A 25294-nucleotide genomic window follows, 5' to 3' on the forward strand; every position below is an offset into this window, starting at 1 on the left:
GTTTCTCGCTGTTCTCACTTCTGTTACTTCTCACCACTTTTGTCTTTTTTCGATTTACTCTTAATCCATACTCTGTACCTCTGTATCGTTAGGCTATTCATTCCATTCAGCAGATCGCGTAATTCTTTTTCACTTTCACCCAGGATAGCAATGTCAACAGTGAATCGTATCATTGATGTCCTTTCACCTTAAATTTTAATTCCGCTCCTGAACCTTTCATTTATTTCCATCATTGCTTCTTTGATGTATAGATTGAACAGTAGGTGCGAAAGACTACATCCTTGTCTTACATCCTTTTTAATCCGAACACTTCGTTCTTGGTCGTTCACTCTTAATATTCCCTCTTAGTTCTTGTACATATTGTATATTATCCGTCTCTTCTTATAGCCTACCCGTATTTTTCCGCCGATTTCAGACATCTTGGATCAATTTATATTGTCTAACACCTTTTCCAGATCGACAGATTGTATGGACGTATCTTGATTTTTCTTTAGTCTTGCTTGCATTTTCAACTGTACACCGTAAAAAAGATTTCAGACGAAGGTAAAATCGCGGAGCAAGGGATAACTAATTGGTTTCTTTGCAACTGACTGCAGATTGTTGACTAGACACGTTTCGTCAGATCTCTTCAGACATCGTCAGGGAGCAGCAATGCGAAATGATAGTTATAATTAATTATTATGATTTTAGTTGTTTAGCTTGTGTTTGTCATCATCATAAACTACTACTTCTAAAGACGGTGTCCTGCCGCTGCAACTACTCTTCTCTGTTTCGTGTCGTCCTGCTCATTTTTTAATAATTTCATCATTTTGTTTCCTCCAGCAGCTGTTCGACAATTTTCTTTCTGTGATTACCCATGGTTTTCTTTCCCAATTTTTTTCTTCAGATCTTTTTCCGTATCTCTATCCTATATCTTCACGAGATTGGCATATTAATTAGTGGATTTGGTAATGTAAGTGGTAAAGGGTGGCCGAATGCCTTCTTGCCGCCACCCCCCCTCCCCCTCCTGCTTCCCGGCATGAAATTTGTGTACCCCACCTGTGTGCGTCTGGCGTTATCCCAAGCGAAAATGTTTGGCACGTTCGAAATGCTTCTGAATACTATAACTGAGGCCGGGCAGCGGCAAAACCCAGTAGTCTGATGTGGAAACTAAAAACCACACCCATGTTGGCCGGCACACAGGCCTTTGTCGTTAATCCGTCGGGCGGATTCGATCCAGGGTCTACGCTCCGCCGTGCACATGCGCGCCGCTATCTGGTAGACTAAGAATTTTTTCTTCAGATGTATTTGTTAAAAACTGTTGTGTAAATGAATGTTTAAAAAAGTTTAGAATCACTTTCCCTTTTTTTATTGAAGAAACGCACTGAGGTTTCTTTGCTCAGTGGTTGGTTTAAAAACATCATTGGATTTTCTTCTTCTCCAGCTGGCCTTCTTCAAACTTCTAAAGTACATACCCGTCGCTTCTTCGCCTTTTTGTGTCGGCATTCGTAGTCATGCAGGAATATTTCGCAGATAAACATCTCCACAAATTATTTCTTTCGTTTCTGCACTGATTAGCTGTTCAATGTACACACTGTAATTTCATTAGTTAAAAGTAAAATTGTCTTGATGTATTGAATTAGGCATGGACGGTGCGCTTAGAATAAACTGTGGGTAGTGAAATTTCAGATTACGGAAAATTTGGCCATTAATTGTTTCGCAAATAAAGTATCGAAAGTTAATACGTTTTTAAATGCCACATATTTTGATGTTCTGCTTTCGGTTGTTCAGCCGAATTGTCGAAATATCGTGCAGAAAAGTAGAAAAAGAACGAAGCTCAACACCATTAAAATATACAGTATTTGAAAATGCTGTAGTTTTCAATAATTATACGTATTAAATAATCACACGAGTAAATATTCAAAAAGTCAAATTTCACAAACCATTGTATATTCTAAGTTCACAGGCTATGATGTATGCGTTCGGGTGTTCACCGAGACGAAATATTGTGCGGAAAAATAAAGTCAGTTTAACAGCTTAAGGCGTACCATCGGTACGCAGGCGACATGTGCTACCTTAAACCTTTTTAAACGCCGCTCATAAAAACTGTTTTTTCTTCCGAGTCTCATACCTCGGGTTCTGCTGGTGGTAGAAATACAGGAAAACGTGTTCCGGGTAGCTCTTACGCTAGGGATCATTTGTATATACTATCAGAATACACTATCCTACAGAACAGAGTCAAAGTGTGAATATTACACGCTCTCTCCAGCTTAGACATATAGAGCAAATCGGTTGGTTGTTTTTGTATTATATGTGGTCTACGGTGCCTCGTAAGGGGCTTAAAGAGGCCCCATTTAGTTCATGGGCGGTTCCTGAGAAACCCGAAAGATTTTGTTTTTGGGTACCACAACCGAAGCGTGGAATGCAAGGCAGCTATGGATAGCAAATGGTTGAAATTTTGCACTATATCTTCCTAAGATCTCGACCTCAATTAACCTTCAAAATCTTCTTGGTGCATTTTATATTCACTGAGATACATAGGTTCAAAGTTATCTTATTTATACACGTAAAATAAGCACGTGAAGTCCGGCATGTGGCGGAAACGTCGTTTATAAGCGACGTAGCACGCATAAATGTGCTGTAAAGTGTTTCCGTTATCATCGGGCAGGTTGTGAGAACCCCATGTTTTAATGAATGAAGCACATGCAAAATTTTTGTGCACCTAAAATCCGTTCCGAGTTCTAAAATTATACAGCTTTGAGTTATTTAAATTTCCCATAAGTAAAATGTCGGAACTTCAGTGAGCCATCAAGGTCTTTTCATATGAATGACATGCCCTCCTGTAGCAGGGAAAAGGAGGGAACCAGCGGAAAAATGCTTGTGTCGGAGCCCAAAAAAAAGGCAAATATGCTTATGTTCATTAAACAACTGACTGAAAAGTGGGGTACCAGCTGCATCATTCTACCTTCTACAACACCTGCAAAAATGTTCCCAAAAATTTTCGTATGCGAACATATTCGCGCTCTCTTATGCCGAGAGAGGAGGAGGCAGTGGCAGTGGCAAAGAGACGTAAAAGTAATAAATACTGGAAGGTAGTAGACAGCGGTTGTGGTATAGAAAGAGTGAAGGAGGCAATGGCAGTGCGAGAGAGGGACTGAGTGGCAGCGGAACATAGTTGTCAGTGACAGCACAGTGCTAGAAAAGGGCGGAGGAGACATTGTCAGTGGGAGAGGAATAAAGATAAGGAGTAAGCGGAAGCGGGTGAACAGTGATAATGAGACAGTCTATAACAATGATAACAAGGCGGAGAGAGATAGTGATAGTGAGAAGCGATAGCAGCAGTGGGAATGAATGAATGAGATAGAAGCGGTAACAGGGAAAGCAAGAGGGAAATAATGGCAGTAAGGGGAGAGAGCAGTAGGAGAACAGAATGAAGGAGACTGTGGCTGAGAGGCAGGAGACAGTGACAGTTAGGGAGAGACAAATAGGTGATGATATTGAAATGGTCTGAATGGATGAGTAAGAATGGGCAAGTGGGAGCGGATGGGTATGAGCGACTTACAGCAATGGATTAGTGGGTGTGAGCGAGTTACGGTTCGGGGAGCTTATGGGAGTGAGAGGTGAGTTGCATGTTAAAAAGGGCGCCAATATGTTCTTACGCTAAAATTTTTGGAAAACTTTTTAAAGGAGGCGAGAAATGTTGAATGACGCCATTTGTACACAATTTTTCCGTCACTTTTATAGTGCACAGGAGCCTACTCGCCTTTCGTGTGCTCCGATAGGAGCATTTTCCCGCCTGTTAATTAATTACGACGATAAGACCCGGGAGCTCTCCGTGTATTTTGTTTGATAGCTCCTTTTTATCTCCTGGTGTGACATTTGTTTAGCCGAAACGTACTTAGCCGGTACGCGGTCAGACAACAAAGCATTGGCAGGAAGTGTTCTCAGCTCACCAAAAATTCATGCGGTTGCGCAGACTTGGAACCTGCGTGCGGCGCGCTGCGTTGTCCCACAAAATCAGGACCCGGCGGACCGGCCGGGCCCGCGCCCTCATCTATTATTCAGAGCCGCTATCGACTTGAATGCTGGCCGTCGCCGACACGTCGATACGAATGTCTTATTCACCAGTGACATCTATTATGCCGCCCGCCGCAGCCTTGCTGCTCTAATTCGCGGCCACAGCTGCCCGCCCATCCGCCCACAGGAGCGAGTGGCAAAGTTTTTGCTCTACAGCTGTTGCCGTCCTTTAAGCGACATCTGAACCCGGATCCCATCACCATCCGCCACTCATTCGCTGCCCCCGTAAATCAGAGATCACCAGCCTAAGTTATTACTGTGCCTCTCGGCTCGGATGTAGTCAGCTCGCGTAATATTTGATCAGAGTAGGTAGCAGTGGTGATAGCTTGTAGTTACTGGTCACTGGGCACGCACGAATGCCCTGCGTTAATTTCCAGATCTGTAGCTACTGTCCGTTGGAGTGACAGCTTGTGACACTGTCGATTGGTCCACCGTAGGGAAACATGAAGCTCGGTGGCAGGAGCGTACCTAAGATACATCGCACATGCGAAAATCAGCTTGCCCGTCTCTCGCATGATGATATGCGAATCATAGATGAAGGGTAAGAGGAAATTTCCATATTCCCAGATTCCCGGAAAGAGTTTCACACGGTGCTCTGCCACAGACTGTAGACGAAGATATGCGCACGCGGAGTAGGTTCCCAGAAGTGTGTCTCGAAGATTTCTTAAGTAATAGAATCCAGTCCCTTGTGCTCGACGACGAGTGTGTTAATCAGAAACAAAGGCATTGTCAGGAGTGCGCTGGGGAAATATGATAGGTCCACTCTTATTCTGTATGCAGCACAGTCAGAAAGTCTGAAAAGCTTGCAAGGGTGTTGCGGGGTAGGTTGTGCTGAGAAATATTTCTTAAGGATAAAATTAGATACGTTGAGTCGTATCCAAGTTAATTAGCATTGAATTTAGCCACTCAAGCCGTTGCGTGCAGAAATCGAAGCGGCCCATTGGAGAAGGTGTCGCTAAAAGTGTTCTTCGTTCGGTTTCTTACAACCGACATAAGAGAGCGAAATAACTTCGACAAGGGACGGTAGCAAGGATCTAACCCGAGCGATAGGCTGAGCTGTCTCGTGCATCATAATCTAAGCTACGAGATCAACTGACAATTGTATTTGGCGGGCCGCCTGAATTTGCGAACGCAACGGCGTATTGGCCAACATCGATTCTAATCAACTCGGAGGCGGCGCAACGGATTGCATTTTTTTTTTTCTTCTTAATTATTTCTCAGTACAACTTACCCAGCGGACCCTTACAAGCTTACAGTCTGTTCCTGACCGCACCGTTTAGATACATGATTTGACTGACTGGATGGGCAGATTCTGCGGCTGTTTGCTGATGACGGTGTGGTGTACGGCAAGGAGTCGTTGTTGAGTGACTGTAGTAGGATATAACAGCACAGACAAAATTTCTAGTTGATGTGATGAATGGCAGCTTGCTCTAAATGTAGAAAATAGTAAGTAAATGCAGGTGTTAGGAAAAACAAACCCTTAGTGTTAGAATACATCGTTGGTAGTGTACTAATTGACACAGTTACTTCGATTAAATATCTTGGCGTAACGTTGCAACAGAAATGGGACGAGCACGTAAAGACGGTGTTAGGAAAAGCAGATGGTCGACTTCGCTTTATCTGAAGAATTTCAGGGAAATATGGTTCATTGGTAAAGGAGACCGCGTATAGAACCCAAATCCGACCACTGTCGAGAACTGCTTGAGTCCTGGGGTCCCCAAAAGGTCGTATTAAAGGAAGACGTCGAAGCAATTCAGAGGCGGACTGTTAACATTTGTTATCGGTAGGTTCGGTCAACATGCAAGTATTACGAAGCGGATCCGTGAACTCAAATGGGAATAAATGATAATTAATTGAAACCTTCAGCTGCTGACAGGTGTTGTTGACATACCTTTATGGGAACAGCTGAAAATGTGTGCCCTGACCGGGACTCGAACCTGGGATCTCCTGCATACATGGCAGACGCTCTATCCATCTGAGCCACCGAGGCCACAGATGAATAGCGCGACTGCAGGGACTTATCCCTTGCACGCTTCCCGTGAGACCCACATTCCCAACTGTCCACAATCTACATAAGTAATGTTCCTAATAGATACTTTTACCATCCACTCGTTACTCGCGCCCACTTAAGTTGACGATTCCCGTACGAGTGGATGGGCAAAGTATCTATTAGGAACATTACGTATGTAGATTGTGGACAGTTGGGAATGTGGGTCTCACGGGAAGCCTGCAAGGGATAAATCCCTGCAGTCGCGCTATTCATCTGTGTCCTCGGTGGCTCAGATGGATAGAGCGTCTGCCATGTAAGCAGGAGATCCAGGGTTAGAGTACCGGCTGGGGCGCACATTTTCAGCTGTCTCCATAAAGGTATGTCAACAACACTTGTCGGCAGCCGAGGGTTTCAATTAATTAGCATTTATTCTAGAGAAGCTGCACGGTCATCAATGGTATCTGTTCTTTCGAGAACAGTTACTATCTTTCTAGGATGAAATACCCAATCTACAGCGGAGTGTGCGCTGATATGAAACTTCCTGGCAGATTAAAACTGTGTACTGGACCGAGACTCGAACTCGGGACCTTTGCCTTTCGCGGGCAATCTCTGTACCAAATGAGCTACCCAAGCACGACTCACGCCCCATCCTCACAGCTTTAATTCCGCCAGTACCTCGTCGCCTACCTTCTTCCAAACTTCACAGAAGCTCTCCTGCGAACCTTGCAGAACTAGCACTCCTGGAAGGAGGACTCCTTCCAGGAGTGCTAGTTCTGCGCACGTCTGACATGTTACTGTCGCTACCTCCTGTGAGCTCTTGCCGGCGGAGGCGGCACCTTTTACTCGGCAGCCTTGTTGACGTGAAAAGTGTCTTCTCAACAGTTGTGTGCCCGGCGCAATTTGCCCGGCTGCCGCATAGGCGTGAAACGACCCGTTTCTTCCTCGGGACGACTATGACAGACTGCGATGTGGGGATGCACTTCAGTCGTTGTTGCACACAGCAACACTTCTTGCCAACATAGTAGGTGTCCGCCTCTGCCCTGTGACCACCCGTAAGCAACACTTACCCCTGCACATTTCTCTCTCTCTCTCTCTCTCTCTCTCTCTCTCTCACACACACACACACACACACACACACACACACACACACACACACACACAAACTCTGTATACTGTGTATAGCATACTTAACTGAGAGATTTCTACACATTATTTTGCTGTCAGGCGTGTAACGTTCAGGTAATTGCGAATACTCTTTATAATCACCTTTTTGATAGGTTTTGACATAAACTGGAAAATATCAAGAATTGAAGTTTCCAGAATCCAGAGGCATCTGGACATTTTTACCGGCAAGGAGAATTGCGACGAATGGTAAAATAGTTTTTACATTGAAGTAAAAATGACTCTTGATACTCTTGGTTTTAGTTTATTTGTTTAGCGTAGGGCTAATACATTAAACTAATACAAGAGAAGATAATATGAAACAGTAACAGCTTATGTAGGTCGTAATGTGTGCTGGATAACCCGGCAGTAGCTAAAAGAGGTTGAGATACCCATTTCCCTTCATAGTTGGATTTCCAAAGACCCCCACCCAGTCGATTGCTGCAGGTGTTGCATCTGTATCGGCTTTGCGGCGCTCACGAAATTTCTTTTTCGGGAGTCGCACAAAATGTGGTCTAGTGTTTGTTCTGTAGTCACATCGGTCATCCTCGGTCATTTCCGATTTACGCAGTGTTGCTGTGGTCACGGCGAGTCCAGATCCGACCCGGTTGAGGGACCTCCATATTTTTCTTGGTAGGGAATCGTTGGAAGCTCGAGTCTACAGTATTTTACATATCTTCTCGTGATCATGGAAGGACATCCGCTGATTTATCCACACTTGATGCTAGTCAGTATCATTTACATGTTGTGTCGGTCTTCAAACCGTTACTGTCTTTAGTCAGGTTGAGGCGGAGCGCGAATCTACTCGGGTTTGCGAAGATGGTTTTTTTTAATTTATCTTTGTTGACAACACTGTGTAATCTCGTGCGCTTTGACGCAGAGCCACATAAAGTTTTCACATCGTTTAGTCAACCAAGAGTACTTTCTCTTCATTCTGCTCTCATGAGCTCTGGTGAAATGGTCATTGTGTTAAATATTTTCAATAGAATTTGTAGGTCAGATCGGGAGCAGAATCTAGAGGCTACCAAACCTGTTGCGGACATCACTCATCCATAAATTAATCAGGTCACACCATAACATCAGCTTAAAACTAGTTCCTCACAGACGCCAGAGGTGCGCTCTCAGCGTACAGGGAGTAGTGTCCACGATAACAGGAGTTTCCACTACATAGTGAGGGTAACGTCAAGGAGAATCTTTTAGCCAGGTGTCCCCGAATGACTTAAGTAGATGAACCCAGCCGCGGAAGGTTAAGTGTCCGGGTATCAGGCACGAACAGGGTCTTGAACAACTTGGGCTCAGGTTAGCGATAATGCCTCTTAAAGTCTGAAAGTCATTTGTTCGTGGCCCGCCTCGGTTATTTGTGTATGGTTTACGGGGGATAAAGTTTTGATTATCACCTCGAAAAAAGAAAGTTACATAATTAATCTTTCGTTTGTTTGCGGTTATAAGTCGGTCACAACGTTACTGCACCTTGGAGTCAGGCAGCTTCGGGCGGCTTATCACGAGTCGGCACGTAATCGGGATCGATACTAAATGCACAACTGACCTGAAAGCATTGACAGTGCGATGCGTAATTGTTTACTGTAACGTCACAGAGCATTTTCGATAACGGCCAAATGCAGCAATATCCTGGGTGAGTGGTACATGTTTGCAGGCATGGTACACACGAAAACGCCCGCGCCGCAATACCAAGCACGCAGCTAGAAGATCGAAAACAAAATGGCACAGCCCAACGATAAAATGGAGGTGAGCGGCGCCATTTTGTTTTCGTGTTTCTAACGGCGTGCTGTGGTATTTTGGCGCGGGGATTTCAATGTGTATCTCGACTGCAAACACGTAACTGCAAATAAACACAAAAAAGAAACTATTTAGGTAAATTTATTTTTTTAGGTGTTAATTAAAATTTTGACTATCCGTCGTAAATGTTCCATAACTGCTTGTGTACTATGATTACAGAAAATGCAGTTCTCTAATTAACGTAAATTAATTATCTTAACTTTATTTAATCTTTAGTTGTAAATTAAATATAAAGCCAAATACTCCCCAGCCTGTCATGAACTCTGGGCCTTGGCGAGACAGGGTAGCATGCGTGCCTCAGCGATACAGGCAGCCGTACTGCAGGTGCAACTACAACGGAAGCGTATCTGTGGAGATGCTAGACTAACGCGTGGTTTCTGAAGACTGGCACGCGACCTTTTCAGTAACTGCATGGACAAGAGGTCTGGATGACTGACTGACGTGGGCTTGTAACTTCAGCTAACATGACCTTGCTGTGAAGGCACTGCGAACGGCCGGAAACGAGGGGAAATTCCAGTCCTTCATTTGTCTCGAGAGCTTTTATTAGGTGGCTTTCAAAATGAAGTAGGGATCACATAGGTAAAAAGACAAAGCGTCTTAGAAATCTGTTGGTAACACAGGAAATACTGAATTTAATTTATTAGAAGAGAGAGTAGAAAAAGGAATCATGTGAAACAAGAGAAAGGGAATACAGACATCTAAAAAATTGAATAAGTAGGCATGGCTAGAGGACAAATGCAAGGCTATAGAAATATGTATAACTACTTCTGGAGGAAAACTGAACAGTCCTTTGGATAGCATTTCCAGTTCTAAACCAGTTATGTTTCGTCAAGATTGCATAATACCGAGGCATCAGTTTAGTAAGTCGTCATTGCAGAATATTGACGCGAATTATTTACAGAAGAATGGAAGAAAGTCGTAAGAGGTGACCGTGGGGAAGTTCAGTTTGGGCTAAAGACAAATGTAGGAACACGCGGGCAATACTTTACCATAAGTCTTACCTAGGAAGATAGGTTGAAGAAAAGCAAACCAACCCACATTTATGGCATTTGTAGAATCCTGAAGGCCATTCAAAATACTACTGGACTACACTCCTTCAAAATTTTGAAGGTAGTAGCGATAAAATACAGAAAGCGAAAGATTATTTACAACTCGTACAGGAACCAAACTGCTGTTACGAGCGTCGAAGAAAATGAAAAGCAAACTGTAGTTCAGAAGGAGTGAGACAGGGTTGTAGCATATCCCTGATGTTGTTCAATCTGTACGCTGAGCAAGCTGTGTTCGAAATTAAGGAGTAATTTGGAAGGGAATTAATGTTAAGGGAGAAGAAATAAAAACCTTGCGGTTTGCCGATGACATAATTATCTGGGACGGCAGAGGACGTGGAGGAGCAGGTGAACGGAATGAGTAGAGTTGAAAAAAGATTATAAGATGTGCATCAACAAAAGTAAAAAAAAAAGGTAATGGAATATAGTCGAATTAAATCAGGCGATGCTGAGGAATTACATTAGAAATGACACTACAGCTACACGAGTTTCGCTCTTTGGGCAGTAAAATAAATATAAGTTTATGAGTTAGGAAATCTTTTCCGAAGGTATTTGTCTGAAGTGCAGCTTTGTACGGAATTGAACGTTGGCGATAAGCAGTTTAGACAAGAAGAAACTTTTGAAATGTAGTGCTACAGGAGAATTCTGAAGGTTATATGGGTAAATGTAATAAATAATTAGGAGATACTGAATGGAATGGGAAAAGGAAGTTTATGCCACAACTGAACTAAAAGAAGGTTTCAACTGATAGGACACATACTGAGATTTCAAGAAATAATCAGTTTGAAAAATGCTAGAGGAAGACAAAGGCTGAATACAGTCAGAAAAACTAAATACACAGTACGTCACAGTATTACTCACAGATGAAAAGTCTTGCACAGATAGACTAGCGGGGAGAAGTGGATCAAACCGCTCTTCTCACTGAAGACGACAACAACAATAAAACCGATTTTTTTGTTTGGCAACCCGGTACACTTCATTGTGCCTAGTAACCGTTAGATTTCGATCTTCAAAATGGTTGCGTTTGGAGCGCACATGTATGATACATATGGATTGGATGACCTTCGATTGATTCCATTTGGAATGCAAACCAGAGTGCTGCATTAGTGGACGCCTATTTAAATGACAACTGGCCCTGGTGCAGCTGGCAATAAACTAGTAGAGCACTTGCTGTTGCAACCAGTCACATTTTGTGCACGTTAGCGTCCGCCATTATGCACAGGTACGTACGTCACAAAAGGACTTCCTCCGCACTGACACGAATACCAATTTAAAGCAGTTCCTTTGCTCATTTTAGAGTACTCGACGTATGTTGGCTGTTCGGCCGGACAGCCTTCATCTTAACCATACTAATTGCGCACTAGCCATAGGTCTGACAAAGGGAGAGGTCTGATAAAATCGTCACTAGTGACGAATCGTCCATGAGAAAATCCTTTAACAACAATATTATTATTATTATTATTATTATTATAAGGACACACGGTTTCCTGGTTATTTCCATTTAATCTAACATACCCAAAAAGAGGGCTAATACAGTCGAATTCAAGACGTAGGTTGACATTAGTGTAGAGCCCATTATTCTAATTCGTTGAAGTAAATTTACGTCAGGGAGACGCCTTATTTCTCTTGGAAATCAAATTTACAGCCAAAATCGGAGAAACCTGAGGGTATTTTCAAATATGTAGGGATTTCTGTGAGATTTTGAGAGTAGTTGACCTGTTCTTTGGCGGAAGAATTAAATTTTGCAACACATGACTCAGATTCTGCTTCGACAGCAGTAGCTTGTGGAGTCGCCTAAGGAAATAGGAAGAAATATGTTGAATTGTTGTAATACTGGTTGCTCGATCGCTGCTGCCTCCCGAGCTGTCGCCGATCCCGGGAATCGTAGCTGCTGCCCGTGATTATTCGAGCTGCTTGTGTTTCCAGTTGCATTATTATGAGAATTGACTCGTAGCTGCAAATTCGTCACTTCACAATAGCAAAGGTGGGTTTTTAAAATATGTAAATAGACATCATATTTGAACACGCAAGTTTTGTAGATCAGCTGTGAATTTTTAGGCGTCAGTTCTTCGTAGCTAATTTCAGTACAAACTAGTACTTTGCTGTCTTCGCTCACTGTAAAGCTTGAAATTAGTAATGACCGTGGTGTGCTGAGCGCCCGGTTAGAAGCGTGATGCATCGTTGCCATCACTCTCTTGACGTTACATTTCAGTGAGAACAGTTGCAAGTTTGTTGCTGCGAAGATTTCTCAAATATTTTAGGTAATCGCACCAAGTGATGACGGAGGACGGTAATTATGGAAATTCCAGCAGGGGCAGGAAGGTCTTGCAAGTTACAGAACTGCCATTAGCACTGTGAATCCTAGCCGAGTTTCGAATAATCACTAATAAGTGACGTGATGATTGAAAAAATACATCTGTGGCCATGAAAATACGTAAACTAAAATTTTACTCTGACACAAAACAAAAAATTAGTTCAGAGTAATTGGAATTTCGTCCGCAAGTCGTGGTCTTTGGGTAGCGTTGTCACTTCCCGCGCACGGGGTCCTGGGTTCGATTCCCGGCGGGGATTTTTCCTGCCTCGATATGACTGGGTGTAGTTGTGTCGTTTTCATCAGCATCACCATCATTCATCCCCATTACGGTCGGAGGAAGGCAATGGCAAACCACCTCCGCTAGTACTTTGCCTAGTTGGCGGTGCGGGTCTCCCGCATCATCCCCTACGTTCCTCTGAATATGGGACCTCATCATCATCAATTGGAATTTCAACCTGGAAATCTAAGGGCATTTTTTTCCGCGAAACAGTCGCCCACGTCCCCTCCCCGTACTTGGAAGAGTTCGTTTTCTTTTCTAACTACTACTGTGGTAACATTTCATGTTATTGGTGCGGTCTAAGCGACTGAGATCCTAATGCCAATGCCAAGGGATGGTACCTCTTGTTGCACACACAACACTCACCGCTACAAACTTCGCTTAGTGTAGAGTTCCACCCAAGACACTAGATTCAGACTCCGTAGTGGCATGGTACAAATCGGTTTCCCTGTGATAATTTATACTTTCTGGGGCTACGTTGTGAACTTAAACTTCCTGTCGGTATGCTTCCTTGTCCCAATCTTTCCATCGATTTTGAACAGGAAGAGATCTGTAGAGATGTACTAGCGGGATAGGATGTGTCGTGAAGGCTCGTTGAAGTGGAACATGCCGATTGCGCCAGTCTCATGTTCCACCCGTATACTCTTGGCGCAACGCAAGATGTTCGTGTGACCCAGTCATTCGATTTATCTAGTTATTAACTTGGAGAACCTTCAGCTTTGTGCACTTTTGCCCGAAGCCGACCGCTGTGGGCCAGCGGTTGTAGGCGCTTGAGTCCGGGACCGCGCTGCTGCTACGGTCGCAGGTTCGAATATTGCCTCGGACAAGGATGTGTGTGATGTCCTTAGGTTAGTCAGGTTTAAGTAGTTCTAAGTCTAGGAGACTGATGACCTCACATATTAAGTCCCATAGTGCTTAGAGCCATTTGAACCTTTCGCCCGACAGGTGCAGCAGTGGAGGTAAAGAGAAGCAAATGCACCGCGTTTAGAAGGCAAAGCGGCGGATGGGCGTCCCTTCCCGCTGGGGGCGGATGCCTACGTTTTGGATTGGTGGCTCGACTGTGCTTCGCTAGTCTGAGTGAAGGATGTTGTAAGGACAGAAAACTAAAGAAGAAAAGAAACAATTGAGTAGTTGTTGTGTTAGTTACGAGAGCAGGGCTGTTGCTAGGTGCTTTGCGCCCTAGGCTAGAATGGTAAAATGACACCCACCTCTTGTTTACAACCATCGGTCTCCCCGGTTTCCTCCTCTCCCCTCCACCACCATCAACATCCAACAGTACAACAATGCAGATCTCCTATTACAATTTTAATCATTAAAATAAGCTGACCAGACGTCCTCACTTTCTGGGGAGGACCCTCAATTTTCAGGGTTTGTCCTCAATTCCTGTAAAACGGAGGACAAGAAATGTCCTCAATTTCTTATTTTTTGTCCTCAGGTTTTGAAATTTCCAAAAATAATTGAGATACAAGAATGTGTTGAACATTTTAAACTATAATTAAACTGAAGTGCAACCAAATTTGGCATAAATAACTTATTTTATTTAATTGCAAGAAGATTAAGTAACAAAGGTGAGAACCATTTTCTGGTGCGAATGAATTTTTTTCTTGAATGTAAAAATTATGCTGTTCGGATGGGAGACATGCAGAAGCATTAAAATATGTCATCTCTTTAAACGTGGCATTATTTCGTTTCTGTTCTAATTGAATATTCTTAGTATGAGGAATAAAACCCATCTTTTTCAGTGTCCACATAATTGCGATTAAATAAACAAATGAGGCCTTGCTTGCGTTTTCTGTTGCCCCGGTGGTGCAGTGGTCTAAGCGATTTCCGTTTCTTACTCGGTAGCGGCTGCTTTAGTTTTGAGGTTGGGAGAGCAATGTGTTTACTTTCATCAAAGGTACTTATTTATTAAGTAACTGTATCATATGCTTTTGAACAAAATTCGGTGTTTTAACTTTTCTTCTTTCCCAGCTTGCCAATTTTTTAATTTGATTTGAAATTAATTTTTTCGGGCTTTTGCCACACCTAAAATTTTGCCGCCCTAGGCTGCCGCCTAGTCTTGGTTAATGATAGAAACGGCCCTGTACGAGAGAGAACTCGAATTAAAACTGTCTGTGATGTTGAGCGGAGATATGAGCATGTGGACGATGTGAGCTTTGCGCCGGCCGGTTTGGCCGTGCGGTTCTAAGCGTTTCAATCTGGAACCGCGTGACCGCTACGGTCGCAGGTTCGAATCCTGCCTCGGGCATGGATGTGTGTACTGTCCTTAAGTTAGTTAGGTTAAAGTGGTTCTAAGTTCTAGGGGACTGATGACCACAGATGTTAAGTCCCATAGTGCTCAGTGCCATTTTTTTGTGAGCTTTGCTTAGTATATTAAGAAACTGATTTGCTCTTAAAAGCTGTCTTTTTTATAAGATAAATGACTGACAATTGCAATGTAGGGGTTAGTGACGAAACCTGAACTCCATTCGTATGCAAGAAGAAACTCCTCGCAGGGGTCATATGTCGCGCTTCGATAAGAGCAGTGCTCACGAAAGACAAGGTTCCGGTTCCAAATCTCTGTTTTAATCTGTCAAAGTTTTGAAAGAAACTTACTTTGTAAATGCTAATTTTTGCATTGCATCTTCGCATATTTAAATGATAACTGGGAAACTGAGAGCACACTACGGTCAGCTACATTCGGCTGTTGAGAATGCCCCCGTTCTATTAGCGGCGCTGCTGCTCGCTAGCGTTAACCAGTCGAGGTGGGTTTTGGGCAGTTTCCCCGTACTAGTCGAGGCGGATACTTGATTAACGAGAATTGTCCATTTCAGCTTTCAGTTCGTGGCCGTTCGTAATCCACGATCGACGCGTCCCATCTGCAGACAACAAAAAGAAAGGAACCGCCGTGTTGTTTCAGTACATCGTTAATAATAATGTCGAGAGTTGAGCTTATTATCTGTACAGTTTTGGTTGTACAGTTTACACTTTAACGGGGTAGAAAGTTGTATCCTGTCGACGCAGCTGCTACGGTCGCAGGTTCGAATCCTGCCTCGGGCATGGATGTGTGTGTGATGTCCTTACGTTAGTTAGGTTTATTTAGTTCTAAGTCGAGGGGACTGATGAGCTCGGATGTTAAGTCCCATAGTGCTCAGAGACATTTGAACCATTTGAACAGCCGAAGATATCTTCTGCGCGATTGAAGTGTGTACTTACGTGTAGGACATGCTCCTCTAGTACGACGCAATTCTAAAGCGTTTTCGAGAAGCGGCGGTTCGAAGTTTTACGAACCTGTTGAATACAACACGAGATCACCAGCCATCGAGAAGCGGCGTTGTGTGCAACTGGCTTAGGCGGTAGACTGGACGTCTGTCCGCACTGCTTTCGAATCGAGTATTTTTTTCTAATTTTCCACCAAACGCTTATATCGCTACTGTGAATTGTGCTGCTTTGAAGGAACAGTAATGGAGATAACCAATACGCTACATTTGTGGCGAGGCATAATCAAATTACAATAAACAGTATTGATAAAATGAACATTTACTGCTACATACATTGCGTATCGCAAATACTGTGTGCATTATCCAATGCAGATATGACCCAGTATGACTTCACTCCGATACGCGCATGAATGTGTTGCTAAATAAAGTGTATTTCATTATGATTCCTTGCCATCTCTTCTTGATTAAGGGTCGCTATAAATGCAACACTATTATTATTATTATTATTATTATTATTATTAGACCTGTTATTATCGTTGTTCCTTTCCGAATAATCATACGCCATTTGCAGCGAAACAAGTCTTTCCTGGAAAGAAAAAAGTAGACGCATCGTACTCTAATGTCCTAGCCAGGTGCGCTATGCCAATGTTAGACACCTAGGGCCGACAGGCTCGTAAAGCTTTTAACCCTGACTTCTCGAAAAACGCTCGAAAAGCACCTGCTATTAGAGCAGCACTTTTAACATGCAAGTATGCCCCAAAACCGTGCGAAAAGATGAGTTATGTCGTTGGGCAGATGTTTTACTTGTGAGATTGTAAACCTGGTTTTGCATTTGTCCAGTATTAATATTTTTCTAACCTTTGCAATGATCATATTGAAATTATAAAGTTTAAATCTTGTAGCAAAAAATAATTATTGTGGAACTTACTATAGAGCCTGTAGTAATTTCGTTGGAGAGTGCTGCATGATCTTCTTAACAACGGCAAACGGCGGTAGAAGGGAGTCCTGCTATGGTTTGTCGGTGGTGAAGCAGACAGCATGCGGTTTAAAGTTTAACGAGTTTTCATGGATGAATCCGAGCAAATCAGAGGTCGCATGCGGAACCTCAGTGAGCACGAAGTAAGAATAGCATCTAGTACGGTATTTTGAAAGACAGTTGGTACAGTTGCAAACTGATTATGTGGAGCTACCTCGAGGTGGTAGCGAGTAATGAGTTATTTATGGTCACGCGAGCAACTTCTTGAAACAGATCAAAGAACAGTGTGATCACTATAAGTGGATCAGTGTTAATCCACTTTGTTAATATGTGCACGACTTAATTTTGCTTGTTTTCTCCAATATATTTACTAGTAGAGCAGGCTAAATATTCTCGGTGCGTCTAGTAACAAAATAAGGAAATATTGTATTGCTCTGACATTTTTCCGCGCTTTCCTTTGTGGGATTGTTTGAAATGATTGTGGAGATAGATGTTGACGCACCCGTAGTATGAGCTAATTTTTCATCTTCGCTGCTTCAAAGAAAGTTGCCCCACATCAGACCTCGTGTTTTGTTGGTGAGGGTGTTCACAGTTCGTTGCAATTACGTTACTTCTGGCGCCCTATTACTCAGCCTATTTTGTTCAACGTATGGCACCAATTTTCAGCCGTCAGTGCTTGGGGAACGGCAGCTGACTTACGGGCCCTTACTGTAGCGAGTCAGTCGGGGACTCGTTACTTACTAATGTATGTGAGTTACGAATTAATGATAAGATCGGTAGATATGCCGACTCACAATGTCAGTATTCCATCTTGAGAAAAAACTTCGACGACCACTGTTCTACAGTGACTGTGTCGACAAACTGGTCTCTAGTTGGGAGAAACGTGTTCCTCGCCAAGTGACTGTTGAGAAATAGATATGTAGACATCAAGAGTAAAGATGTAGAATGTCAATAACGGTTCTTTTATTAAAAAAGCTGTAAGAGTTTTCACATAAGAATTAGGAGGCATTACTTTTCAACATGCCTCCGTAGTTATGAGGTTCAGTGCTACCTACTCCTGCCACACACCCCCTTTTCCTCTTTTAAAACAAAACGTAGTGGGTTTCCTGATCAACCGTACAACTAAAATCGTAGGAGGAACTCTTATAACCGCTGTTTCGTTAATTTTTATTATTTTTCTTTCCCGATTGCAGGTCAGTGGCCATGAAACGAAGACATGAAGCGAGATTTTTATACCTTGACGCTCAAAAGAGTAATATATTAAAATACGTAAATGATTTACTGTATTCACCGAAACGAAGAAGTTAACAGGGCAGGATTGATTCTTGTATTTTCAGAGACGTCGTTAATTTTTTTCGGTGGCTTAGAATTGAAATATAGCAAGCTCTTGTTTATTCGATCTAATGCGGACCCGAGACTACACGGATGCTCCGAAGATGCACGTTTTCTACCGGAAAACTGCATTTTACTGTTTCTACAAAACATGGTACATGTCACATTTGAAAGCTCACTGCATTATCTAAGCGTTACCCACTACAAACTAACAACTGACTTAACAAAATTGCTCTCAAAACACACTATATTTCGTATCACTTGCTTTCAGTTCACTTTTGGAAATTAATAGCCCAGTTTTTTTTTTAACTGAAGACTGTTCTTATATTTTTGTCTTTCTTCTTATTTTTGTCGTTCCTTGCTCGCTCATGTTTGCTTTGTTCCTCTATCGAACTCGCTTAATTTTTACTATATCCCCGTCACGAAACTGCTGAAATCCCGGGCCATAAGCTTCGCTATTTAACCACCTCGGAATGTTTCCGTCATCTACAATTTCACTAGCAGAAATTAGTATTCTATACAAAGATATGAGTTCTTTAAATAACAGAATACTTGGGTTTAATTTTTCCAAAATCGTCGACCTGTGCACCGATAATAGGGAATTTGCTGTACAGTCACCCACTCGCAATATTGGCTACCTTCAGCTTGCTTTAAGGATGTGGTCGAATCCTAATGGTTGTAAACCTGTGTTCGCGTAATTATCTCGGTGTACGAATTACGAAAGTTGCCAATTTTCCGTATGATAAGCGAGACGTAGATGCTATCATTCGTAGAAAAGCCACTTATCAGAGATAGGCCAAGGATAACGAAAATACGTCTGCCGACGTATTGACTGAATTCACAAGTAGGAAAAAACATGCTTGCGTAGATAATCTCAGTTACCAAGTAACAACGCGGAAGTACAGCAAGCCGTGACTCAGCGTACTCTACGCTCAGCGAGATAGCTCACTGTTCCGTTATGGTGTACATTGGCGGTTCTTCGTCACAAAATTACGCTCGTCAAAAGTAACTCATGTAGGTTACCAACCGACTTTCATCTTAGTCATCATTAATTTACAATGCCACCTCATTTATGTAAAGTGCTTCCTCCGCTTTGGTGATCAAATTTCGAACATAAATTCGGTGGAAAGACAGTTGGGTAAGTCCAATAGTTTTCATTCGAAGCGGTACGCGTCTGAAATTATTTATCAGCTCATATTCTATTTCATTGTGATTTCGTGACCGGTTCCGGTGTTACACCATCATCAGCCAATTCAGATGCATTATAGCAATAGTGTGACAGTACCCAAAGGCATCTATCAACATGATATCAGTAAGACTGTGCGCTATAAGCGTTGTCCCAGGAGGAATGGTCGGTATTAAAGGATATGACGGGAACGATCGTTCGAAACAAAGAAGTCTAGTAAACATGGACTCCAAAATGCGTAACTTGAGAGCGATGAGCACTTCATCTTTGATACTGTGAAACACAACTCTTCTACTGATAAGTGCTCATAGCTCTTGAGGTATGCATTTAGAGGTCATATTTACAAGACATTTTTGGATTGAGTTATCTTCCTTTCATATCTCTGAATACTCACCGTTCCTGCCGGATAACCCTGTACATATGTACTTCGAAGTGAAACATCGCTGAGACTCACCGCACACTGCACTCAATCGCTCGCGCATCACAGCATTCAGTGGTTGAACGGAAATGGCAATTTTCCAATTGTCTTGCAGCTATTGAGGGGAAACATTTTACAGTAAAAAAACCTCTATCAGTTTCCTCTCATTTCAATTAAAAACAACTTTGCTCTCTAATCTTAATAAGTACATTGTACATACTCATCTGTAGACGTGGTTTCAGTGGGCAGATTTAGTGACGAAAACAGTTTTGAAATTCAATATTAGGAAAAAAGCTGTTTGATGAGACTCTACAAATCCTCTGCTGTCTGGACAACCGAATGTAACACTTAAGTTTTCGTAGGTGATGAGGCGTTCCCGTTATTAAAAAGCTTTATGCGATCCTTCCGTAAATGTAGTCACTGATAATTAGAAAAATAAAGTTTTTAACTATAGGCTTTCTTGTGCTCGTTGGATAATGGAATATGCATTTGGTTTATTTAGTTCCAGATTTCTTTTGTTCAAATGACACTTGCAATCTGGGGACTTGAGTATAGATAATTCTAGCTTCTTTCGCAAAATTGGCCTATCCTTGTAGTAAGCAACGAATACAAAAAGAAACTTGCAAAAGTAAACAATCGAGTCTTACTAAAGCGGTGGTTTCTTTTTGGAACCAGTGGAACATACAATTTTCAACCACCCATCATTTGATGAGATATATTTGAAAGCAGTTTCGCATTTTCGATAGATACATACCACATCTCGAAACTTCCATGAACTCATAATTCCTAAAACAAATTATAGTCCTAGTTAACAAGCAAAAATGGGCTAAAAATTTAAAAAGTTTATAAAAAAAGTAAATGCTGCTTCAGCGGTGACACGAACTAAGATTTACATTACAGTAACTTTCGATATACTTTCTTTAATTTCGAATGATGACCTCAGTAAGATCACGCAAAAAAAGTGAGAAAAGAACTTCAGACTTTCCTACAATCACGTAGCACAATCTCCGTCTCGACTGTTGCTATGAACGCTGTGACTGCTGCAGTGCACTTGTTTCGTAGAAGTACCGCAATATACCACTAGATACACCTGTCTTGCAACAGCATCGGTCGTTTCATGCTAAAGACACTGGTACTTCCAAATCAAATTAATAAAATAATGGTATCAGGCGGAAACTACTCGTATTCGAAGCGTTTAGCCACTTGCGTAGGTGGTCCACGTTCTGGACTGAAGACACCTGATATAGAAATTCCAGAAAGTTGCTTCGTTTCCTTACCAAACTTGGTGCATATAGAAGAATGGTGACCTACATAGATACACTGGCTAGAGAAATGTGTGTAGTATGAACCTATTCATGATGTGTACAATATCTGATCAGAAGTACCCGGACACTCCAATGCAGGAGGGTGAGTCAAACGAAAACCTTAAATTTGTAATAACAAATCGAAATCTCGCGCCGTTATCTTGCAAGTTGGTAAGCGTGCTACAAACCACGTGCAGAATAGCCTGTAGGTGGCAGCATAGTTCAGATGCACACATACCGTCGCAGTATCAGCATGAAGATGGCCGCCCACGTGCAACTTGCACCAGGGAAGAACAACGTTCTTTATTCGTTTTTTGCTTAGTGAAGGTGTGAAATCTATTGAAGTTCATCGATGAATGAAGGTTCAGTACGGTGATGCATGTTTGTCACAGCAGCAAGTCTACGAATGGAGTAGGAAGTTCGCAAATGGTGTGACTTCAGTGGAAGATACTCCTCGTCCAGGTCAGGCACAACGAGTTGTGACTCCACAGAACATTGCAGCAGTTGAAGCCATAGTGAATGAAAACCGCCGAGTGACACTGAATGACATTGCGGCATGTTTACAGATTAGTCATTGGTCAGCACATCACATTGTGCATGATGTGCTCCAGTTTCACAAAGTGTCTGAAAGATGGGTGCCACGGCAGCTGACTCCTGAAATGAAAAACGTGTTGATGCTTGTGAAGAACTTCTTCGGCTCTTTGAACGTAGGTGATGGCCTCCTTGCAAGAATCGTTTCTGGGGACGAAACCTGGGTTCACTTCCAACCGGTAACGAAGAGAGCGAGCAAGGAATGGCACCATTCCTTATCACCAAAACCAAAGAAGTTTTGAACAAAACCATCAGCAGGAAAGGTTATGCTGACTCTCTTTTAGGACGAAAAAGGCGCCATTTTGGAGCATTACATGCCTAGAGGGACCACTGTCACCAGTGCATCATACACAGATCTCCTAAAAAATCATCTGCGGCCTGCAATCGAATCAAAGCGACGTGGATTGCTTTCAGCAGGTGTCCTTTTGCAACATGACAATACAAGGCCCCACACTGCCCGTACAACAGTTTCAACAATCACAGACCTGCATTTTGAGTGTCTTCCTCATTAATCATACTCACCAGACCTTGCCCCAAGTGATTTCCATATGTTTGGACCACTCAAAGACGCAATGGGAGGAAAGAAGTTCCGTTCTAATAAAGAGGTACGCCGCGTTGCATGAGTGGTTGCGCGGACTACCAAAAGAATTTTTTTCTAAAGGAATTTATGCACTCTGTAAGCGCTGGAGGACTTGCATTGAGCGTGGGAGAGATTATGTTGAAAAGAGATACAGCTTTGTACCACTTCTGCACAATAAATAATATTAAAAAAAGTATTTAAGGTTTTCATTTGACTCACCCTCGTAATTCGGAACTGACCACTAGATGCTGCAAGATGTGGACTCGCGTGTATGAAAGGACAGGAGAGTATTGTATTGCTGTAGAAAAGCAGTAACAGCGGAATGGGTCAGTCAGGAGAGCTCACTGACTCAGAACGTGCACTAGTCAGTGCAGGTCACCTGAGTGCCAAATTGATCAGGGACATTTCAACCCTTCTAAAGATGCCAGACTGTCGGTGATGTGATTGCGAGGCGAAAGCGTGAAGAAACAACCACAGCTAAACAAAGACCAGGCAGTGTCATGTACTGACGGACAGAAACCTTCAAGCATTACGAAGGGTCGTTGTATTAAAAAGTGAGTTTGCAAGTGCCCTCCGCAGTCCAGCTAGCACTGGAAGTGCTAAGCGACGCGTGAGATAGTGAACAATGGATGAATGGAACCTAGTGATTTGTAGTGATGAATGACACTATATCCCGTGGAGTGGATATCAAATGTAAGGGTTTCGGTGTGGAGAATACCAGGAGAACGTTACCTGCCAACATATGTGGTGCATGGATTGTGGTGTTACGGTATGAGAGTGATGAATGTGGTGGTCTTGTCGCTCTTAAGAGAACGGTAAATGCTGAACGAGATGAACATATTTTACAGCAGTGTGTGCCGCGTACAATATAGGAACAGTTCGGAGATGATGACTGTTATCTGCCTGACATTGCACCCTCTCATAAAGCAGCACCCGCGAGACAGTGTCATGTGGACAGTAACATTCCTGAAATGGACCGACCTACCCAGAATGTCCTCTTGAACCCAGTAGAGCACCTTTGGTTTCAGTTAGAACGTCGAGGATTCAGAAGGTGCCTTCGCTCCAGACACCAGAGTCCAAAATCTCACTACCTTCTCTGTTTAGTACCCTTGAGGACGAATTAGCTGTTATTTCTCCACAGACATTCAAACACGTCATGAAAGCGTCTCCAGCAGGAGTCAAACCTACTTAGAAGTACCTCATATTAATGATGTCCGGATATTTTCAATCAGATGCTGTACGTGCGGTTTTCTGCTTTAATAACCACTAAACCTAAATTTCTGTTAACCGTCTAGGTCGTAAAACTGTTACTATACGATATCTTTGCTATCTTTGGAGGTTTCGTAGTTTCAGTAGGTTGTGTGAGCTAACTCTGAATAGTTGTAGCAGCAGCAACAGACCATCGCCACAGTTGCCCTTAATTAGTAAGGATCGGGCTTGGGTGCGGCGTGTACAGTGTGAACCGGAACTCCTCTGACAAAATTTCGGAGATGGTCCAGGGATATTTTATAAGTTATTTGGTTTTAAGGATCCGTGGTCTCCTGTGGCTCGTTAAAGAATATTTGTATTTCGTTTGATTTCTTACTCCTGCTCGTGTTTGTACATGGATTGCGCTGAAAATATCTGCACAGCTGTGCAAATGTTGTCGGGATGCTGTTCCGCTTAAAAACGAACTTGTTCCATTGACTCACGGTGCTGTTGACAACAGCAGTGCATACTTTACTCTTCGCCCTCAATATTGTATGTATTCAGTACGGCACGGTCTTGCCTTGGGTACGTTTTTCGGCTAGCGTTAGTGGTGCAATAAAGTGATACACAGTGATATGTATGGGCTTATTGATGTAGAGATGGCCGCTGTGCAACAGTGTATTAGTCCACTGAATACAATGGAAGAGTTGCATAACAACGCTGTGCCGGGCTGTTTCCGCACCGACGGCGTCCACACCACAGTATCTTTATTGTTCCATTACTCTCTTTCCTGTGCAACGTTTTTCCGATTTCATATTACAAGTTTTTTCACTGTTGTAAAGGTATTTTCATAGAAACAAAAGCAACTGAGGTAACAAAGCCAATAAGCCATGATCATTACTAATGTGTAACGAGCCACCGGATATCACGGATCCCTAATACCAAAACACTCCGAAAATATCCGTGAATTACTCCGAAACTTTGTGTGTAGAGTTCGGTTCCAACCCATAGACAATTTTCGGAGTTACTGTGCTGTTATTGGATCATCCGTTCAGCTGTTTTACAGCTAGTATTTAATTCACGTGATAGATTTCTAACTTAACACGATTTCATCTACAGATGGGCTTCTGGCAGTCCATTGCGACAGGAACCTGCTTCTTTCCCACGCACATAATGGATGGCACTATCGGTAAATACTGCAGAACATCCTATCATGGCTGAGGTATGACTCCAGAGTTTATCGCAACAACTTTCTCACGACCGTCTTTCGGTATAGCCTCAATCACTGTTACAATGGATGGTCTGCCCTCTGCGATCCCATGGCACAAGTACTTAAGTGTGTAGTGAAGTGTGAACAAGTTAACTACTTCGTTAGCTAAAAACTGTGTGGGGATGTATAAACACAGATGCTATAATCCGTTCACCATAAGAATAAACCTGATGTAAACATTGCATTATGTATTCTTGCGTGTTTGCTGGAACCTCATTAGATTTACGTTTCACGTGGGACTTCAGCCATGCCGTCTCGAGTACCTGTCAAGTAGGATAATAAGGGTAAATTTTGTACTCTGCTTTACTGGCACATCGACTTAGAGATAATAAGGGACAACAGCTTTACCGGCGCATTAACTTGTACAGCACTGGCCGCTCAGCTGGTACAGCTAGCCTGCAGTGGCGTGGCCAGCTGCAATACACACGTAAAAAGAGACGGGCTGAGCAGCAGGTATAGCTTCGAACGTCGTTTAATTTTAAGCAGAATGAAATAATAAACTGCAAATCTTCCACAACACGCTCTTGAGAGGACTATACGTAAACCACAACACGTTATCGTTTTCAGCTAACGTACTATTGTAATTTAAAAAAAGAATGATGAAAATT

The 25294-nt window shown here is 42.7% G+C and overlaps 1 protein-coding gene across 3 annotated transcripts in view; it reads left to right on the forward strand.

Annotated features, from left to right (window-relative positions):
• The window catches only part of LOC124788426 (phospholipid-transporting ATPase VA), a 344887-nt gene that overhangs the window by 144118 nt on the left and 175475 nt on the right, over positions 1-25294 (forward strand). The gene's annotated exons all lie outside the window — the stretch shown is intronic.

This window comes from Schistocerca piceifrons, chromosome 3, assembly GCF_021461385.2.
Source record: "Schistocerca piceifrons isolate TAMUIC-IGC-003096 chromosome 3, iqSchPice1.1, whole genome shotgun sequence".
Lineage (NCBI taxonomy): Eukaryota > Metazoa > Arthropoda > Insecta > Orthoptera > Acrididae > Schistocerca > Schistocerca piceifrons.